General features: G+C 38.9%; 1 non-coding gene across 1 annotated transcript; it reads left to right on the plus strand.

Moving 5' to 3' along the window:
• The first annotated feature begins 3167 nt into the window (after positions 1-3167).
• Positions 3168-3275, plus strand: LOC140530585 (U6 spliceosomal RNA). Its single transcript, XR_011976015.1, has one exon. It is a non-coding gene; the product is annotated as a U6 spliceosomal RNA (small nuclear RNA).
• The last annotated feature ends 2836 nt before the right edge of the window (positions 3276-6111 follow it).

The raw sequence follows: 6111 nt of genomic DNA on the forward strand, positions 1-6111 counted from the left end.
ATAACAAAACAAAAAAGCAAATCAAAACTGAGGGAAGAATTGACAAGGCAGGCTTCACCAAAGTGAAAAAATGTGTGATGAGCTCACAGAACTTGGCAGCCTGACATAAGCATCCTGCCAAGATTATGTGGGAAAACTGGTGTTCTGTGCTAGTCCACTCTTGATGTCATCCAGAATCACTTGAAACCCAAGGGTGGGAGTGGTCAGAATAGACTGAAAGTTCGTTTCACGTGGCAGAAAGATCTGAAGTCCTGGGGTACAAAAAACAAACTTGAGCTCTCCATAAAACGTTGAAAAGAAAGCAGTGATACTGAGGATAAAGGCATATGATGGAGAACATCTTATAATTTCTAAGACTTTAAGATAATTTCTAAGTTTTAAGATATTTAGAAAAGAAGAAGGGCAGAAAGTAGAAAAATACTCCCTTTTTCCTTCAAGGTAATGAAGCAGACACTTAGAGTTGAAAAACAACTTTGATTTTAAACTTTTCCATTAATTGTTTTTTCACTTGGCATTGTGGCATTGCAGAGTATAGATCTGCAGCTGGGACAGGATCAGTACCCTGAGGAGTAAGGAATGATATAGCCTTCTAAGACACCAGTACAGCCATAGCTGAGATAACTCATCCAATAGCAAGACTGCCTTTGGACCCCAAATTGGTGGGACTTATGTTCTGTAGGAAATGAGTTAAATTGAGCCCATTTTTCCCCAGAAACCAAAGTAGTATATAGGGGAGAGTATGCCCCCCATATATTAGGGGAATTTTTGTACTTTGTTCTTGCTGTATCTTTGAAGTAAATATCCTTTTATAAAAACTACCCAATGTTAAGTGGGCAAGTGGAACTGGGACACCATTCAGTGGAAGTACACTTCAGTTCTGGGAACTAAAACGCAACCCCTTACTCTTGAATCCTCTCTCTCACTAGTCACCATATGCCCCAGTCAGTGATTAGGCAAATTTTAGTAATTCCAGAAGGGCTCACACCTTGCTGGCTTAGGTCCTAGAATAATCATGGAGATTACCAAGGTTCTGTTCCATGCTTGATTACTAATAGCATGGCTGGGCAGGTCATACTCTAAAGTGATCTTAGAAAAATAGTTCTCAAAAAATCATCACGCCACAAGAATTGCATTGGGCGTGAAGTCTTTGTTGACCACATTGCCCTCTTTTGTAAGTCCCAGTAGTATCTGCTGTTGTCTGTGTCATCAGGTGAAAAGAACGTGGGAGATATGTCAAATCTCCTGGCAAATGGAGAGCTATGAAAACCAAAGAAAATAAGTGTACAAGAGGAAGCCAACTCCCCTTTTTAGGTCTTCTGCCAGTTTTTTTTTTACACTGATTATCCTCATTTTAACCTGTTTATATCCTGTTTGTACCCAGATGTTTGCATGTTTCCTGCCTTATTAGGTTGTGATCTTGAGAGCAGGAACTGGTTTTTTGCCTTTAACAATAATAACTAACACTTATTATCACTTTAAGGCTTGCGATATACTTTACAAATGTAATCCTTTTTTATCCTTGCAATAACCTCAAGAGGTGGATGCTGTTATTACCACCATTTTACATATGAGGAAACTGAGACAGACGGAGGTTAATTGACTTAGGGTCAAATAGCTAATAAGTGTCATGGCCAGGATTTAAACCCAGATTTTCCTGATTCCAGGAAATGCTACTATACCATGTAGCAGCTAAGTAGATAAAATTCTTACAGTGCCTGTCATTAGTAAGCACTTAATAAATCTTGACTCACTGTTGACTGAAAAGCCCTGGATACATGTTCATTTTCATAACAACAGTAAATGACTCATTTTTATCTTTTGCCAAAAGTGGTAAGTACTGTCAGTCCAACTAGGAGAGAACTCTTAAAGATGAGTTGTCAGTGTTGATAACTAATCTTTAGAAGATACACACTCAAAGGCCCTTAGGCAAGCCCATGACAGTTTTGTGGGTGTTAAGGAAAAATTTAATTTCCTTTAGAAAAATTTTGTTCTGCTTCATGGAAGAAGAGGTGCCAGAACTGAGTTTGGAGATACAGGTAGGCTTTTTTTAATTTAATTTTTATTTCAATGATCACAAATCTACTTTTTATCCCTGTTCCCTACCCCAATTGGGAAAAAAAAAAAACAACAAAACTTTTTAACTAGTAAAGTCAAGCAAAACAAATTCCCACAATGGCCATGTCCACAAAATATATGTCCAGTCCACCACCTCTCTGTCAGGCTTCAGAGGTAGAGCATATTTCAATGCAAATATGAGTTTAGAAGATAGAAATGATGGAAAAAGTGTTCCAGGAAAGGGACCTTCATGATTCCTGGAGAAGGCAAATAGCAGGATGAATTTAAGAGCAATTGGAAACCTCCATCTTTACTTCCAGTGGACTGATAGTTGGATTCAGTGAGGTTAGACTTAGTTGCCTAACCAGAAAATTAATGTAATTGAGAATTTAATGTACCTGATGAATACATCAAGCTTGCAATAATAGTATATGAGAATTGAGTTCCTACAGCGTACTCTGAGACAGAGGTTCTTAACTGAGGTCCCTGGGCTTTGAAAAAAAATTTTTATTTTGATAATTTTATTTAAATATAACTGGTTCCCTTGGTAATCCCATAGAGTTTATGCATTTAAAAACCATAATTCTGAGGAATGGTCCATAGGATTCACCTGACTGCCAAAGAGGTCCATGACACAAAAAAGGTTAAGAATCTGTTCGAAAATTGTATATTTCAGAGAAGGTGACAACTTGCATTGCAATTCTCAAGGTAATTTCTTCACCAAGACTTCCTTAGTGAAGTTACAGATCTGGTAAATCACATACACACACATACACTACCACAAAACAAAAACAAACCTCAAACAACCACCAGCAACAACTACCCAAAAAGCTAAGACTCAGAATCACATTCAAGATCACACAGTTGATAAGTGATAGAGCAGGGATTCAAACCCAAGGCTTTGCAGGAAAGACTTTCAGGAAAGGCTAGGTAGGATCCCATGGACTAAATTCTACAGCTCAAGAGGGACAAAAAAATTCTCAAGAAAGAAATTTTGAAGACAGAAAAACTGTTCTAGTAAGAAAGGAAAAAAAGAATCTAGTTCAAGAGACTGACTGATGTGGTTGCACATAGAACACAACCAACTTACATTTTTTTAAAAGACATGTTCAGTGCTCATCTTGGCAGTATGTATACTGACACTGTTGTGATGCATAGAAGATTAGCATGGCCCCATGCAACGATGGCACATGTAAATTGGTGAAGTGTTCCATATTTTTTAAGCTGTACAAAAGTACAAGGAAGGGCTCTGCAAGGGAAGTTAATGAGATGAATCTGAAAGGATTGTGCAGCCTAAAAAGAAGAATATCACTTGTGCTGGCAAGAAAGCTAAGGACAATAAAAGACTTTTTAAAAATGAGTATCAAAGGAGACACAGGATAAGTTCAGTGCTCAGTCTTGGATGCTATGATAATAACTAACAGTAGAGAAGAAGGCATTGCTGCTCACCTCTACAGTTGCTTGTTTCCTCAGCCAAGGAAAATGATCTTTGGACCGGAAGGAACAAAACAAAAATGGTGACTAGGGCTTTGGGCCCCAAGATAAATGTTGAACCAATGAGAATATCTAATGACCCTGAATGAGTTCAAGTCCCCTGCCCCCAGATGAACTACATCCTTGGATGCTGAAAGAACTGATGGATGTGATACCATTGTCAGAGACTTTCAAAAGATACTATGCCATAGGATTGGAGAAGAAAAATGTACTGTCTTTCAAAAAAAAAAAAAACACTTGAGTACTGTATTTGGTCTTTGATGTCTGACCAAACTCAAGCATTCCGCAGCACTTGCTTCAGTCAACTCCATGGCCATTGGAGCACATTGTTCTCAACCACCCATTCTGCTGGGGGAAGTCTTCACAATGCTCGGAATAGGTGAGAATCATATATCATGTAAGTCTATATGAGAATCAGTTGAAGGAACTGAGTATATTTAGCCTGGAGAAGGGTGAAGTTAGGTAGCAGTGCTCAAGTATTTGAAGGGCTTTCATGGTGAAAAAGAATTAGGCTTGTTCTGTTTGGTCCCAGAGGGGAGAAGAAAGAGCAATAGGTAGACGTTGCAAATTTAGACTAGATATAAGGAAAAACTTCCAAACAATTAAGGCTTCCTCATCAGTGAAATGGACTGACTGTCTTGGGAACTAGTGGGATTTCCTTCATTGTAGGTTTTCAAGTAAAGATTGAATGACAATTTGTTGAATATGTTGTAGACAGGATTCTTGTTCAGTTATGGATTAGAAAACGTGGCTTTCCAACTGAAATGCCATGATTTTTGTGACTCTGAACTCAGTGTTCTTTTTGTGATAGAATTGAAAGTTGGATCACCACAAAAGCAAAAAAAAAAAAAAAAAGCCCTACCAAGAGCCTCGTCAACTGGTAAAACAAGTAGACCAAAAGATAGAAATAAAAATAACCAACTTTATATATAGGGCTCAAAGGTCTGCAGAGCATTTACATTTATGTCTCATTCTATTCTCACAACAGCCCTGGGAGGTAGGGTAGGTGATATTATGATCCCCCTTTACAGATGAGGAAAATGAGGCTGAAATAAAGTAAATGACTTGCTAAGGGGGTCATACAGCTAGTAGTTAGGATTTGAACCAGATTTCCCAACTGAATCCAGTATTCTATCCACAATGCCTAGCTGTCACTGGAGGAAAAGAAGTTCACAGAACTAAGAAAATTCCAAATAGAGGTTCTAAGAAGGGAGCCAAGTTTGTATGATAATAACAATGGAATATTACATAATATTAACATTGCTAAGAACCTACTAAGTTCTGGTGCTCTAGGAGAGCTGAACCCTAAACTGAACCTCCGAGGACAGTCAACCCACCTGAATCTATTCCTCAGTGATAAACATACTTCATTCCAGTGATTCTCAAACCCAGGTTGCCATCGTTCATTTAATTCTCCATTCCCCATTGACCACTCCCTTATGCCATCCCTCTCAACAGAAATTACATTCTCCCCCCTCCCCCCGCCCCCCAACACAACCTCCCACTCTAAGCTACTCAACCCTTCCACTTCGCTCAATGGAATGCCTGATCCTAGGGAACAAACAATTTCACCTTAAACCTGTTCCCTTTCTTGTTACCTCCATCTCGTACTCACTGAGACCTGGCTCCTTCGTAATGATACAGCATCCCTGGCTATCCTTTCCAGCACTGGTTGCATACATAGTCCAACTCACTGGTGGGGAATTACATTGCTTCTTGATCATTGTTGCCACTTCTAGCACTCTCTCTACCACCATCACTCAGTAATCTCTCCTTTTGAGATTCATTCGATCCATATTCATCCCCCAATCAAGATTCTGGTAGCTGTTGTCTACAGACCTCCAGTATAGTGCCTGGTTCACAGTCTTTCTCTCCTCCCTAACTCCTACTGTCATACTAGGGGATTTCAATAGTTACATTCCCTCAGCCTAACCTTCTCATTCCTCTTTTTTTTTTTTTTACATTCCTATTAAATCCATTTTCACCCTAGTCATGTTGCATAGAAGAATTAAAATGAATGGGAGAAATCATAAAACAACATAATGCAAAAGAAAATAATCTACTTCACTCTGTTATCAAATTCCACAGTTCCTTCTCTGGATGTGGAAGACATTTTGCCTTAAGAGACCATTGAAAATTTTTTAAGTCCTTACATTGCAATAACATACTAAGACTATATGGTCATGCTCTTGATCTTGACCATCATCCACAAATGCACCCTTTCCATGTTCCTGAACTCTGAAATACCTTTATCTGATTCTAACCTGTTATCAGTCTACCTGTCTCTTTCTTCCTTGCAGCTCCAAACTCTGTTCTTCATTCTCCAGTCCCTGAAGTATTCAGTTTCTGTCTTCTGTCTAGTCCTTTGCCCCCATCCTTTGAAGATCTTCTTCCTCTAAACCCCAGCCTTGGATTGTGTCTGCTATCTGCTGCCTTTGCTCTTACATGTTGCTGAACAAGCTGGAAAAAATCAGAAAGCCATTTTGACTGGGTCCACCACAAATTTGTTATATAATTGCAACTAGGGCCCTAAGACAAGACGATCCTTTTATAATTCCCCAA

The sequence above is a fragment of the Notamacropus eugenii genome, chromosome 2 (assembly GCF_028372415.1).
Source record: "Notamacropus eugenii isolate mMacEug1 chromosome 2, mMacEug1.pri_v2, whole genome shotgun sequence".
NCBI classification, from domain to species: domain Eukaryota; kingdom Metazoa; phylum Chordata; class Mammalia; order Diprotodontia; family Macropodidae; genus Notamacropus; species Notamacropus eugenii.